Below are 963 nucleotides of genomic sequence, written 5' to 3'. Positions count from 1 at the left end.
TAAATGCCCTGTCACAAGCACTGATGTTTATATTTGCTCCAAGAAATAAATAAGCTGTAATTCCATTATGGTCAGTAAACTTGGTTTAAATACATCCTGTGTTAAGATTTGGTTTTCGCCATTCTTCTTAAACTTTTATAATACCCTAAAACCAAGTAAATGTTTCAAACTTGTAAACAGGATCATCGTTGCTCATATTTTTAAGGAACAGAGAACCTGCACTTTGTTCCCTTGTGGCAACCAAAGGGTTTAGAGCGAAGAGCCATTTTATTATGCTCATCTTTACCAATTTAGGCATTTGGGTGGTTTGGCTTTTTGGGACTCACCATGTCCTGGCCCTATGAATCAGACACGGTTATGAGCACATCTACTTTAGGTTCCCCTGAGGAAACAAGACTGTCCAAAAGAGGCTACGTGGTGCAGAATCCCAGACACCGCCCAGGCAGAGGCACCCAAGGGTTTTCATATGTCTGCATGACATTCTACTAATAACAATATCAAGTCAAGAGGATCTGTGCCTGGCATAGATTATTGAATGAAATTCAAGTGTGAGGCATACACACAGGAAAGCTTAATCTAAATCTATATTTCATATATTTAATAATCCTTCTTAATGCCCTGGTATTATGATGTAGTATTAATGTATTTAAGCTCAAATACCTCCGAATTAGATTATAGCATTCACTTTCTTCCTAGTGAAATAAATTGATCTAAGCCTGCTAGGGTGACATCTCTACACAGTGGGAGACCCAGACAGGGAGTTACAGAATTCTGTTCATTCAGATGTGTCATCTAATTAAGTAGCATTCTTTGTTTTGGCTAAAATTCTCCATCACAGGGTTGGTATTTGGCCCATGAGCTACAAACTAGCTTCATCTGTGAACTTTGTGTATTTTCCACTTCTCTTGTCAGTTCTTCCTCATAATAAATTCTCTCTGCCTTCCAACCCCTTTTCCATCATAC

Source organism: Pteropus medius, unplaced genomic scaffold, assembly GCF_902729225.1.
Source record: "Pteropus medius unplaced genomic scaffold, Ma_sr-lr_union100, whole genome shotgun sequence".
NCBI lineage: Eukaryota > Metazoa > Chordata > Mammalia > Chiroptera > Pteropodidae > Pteropus > Pteropus medius.
The sequence above is the reverse complement of the archived record's forward strand: the minus strand, read 5'-3'. Positions refer to the sequence as shown.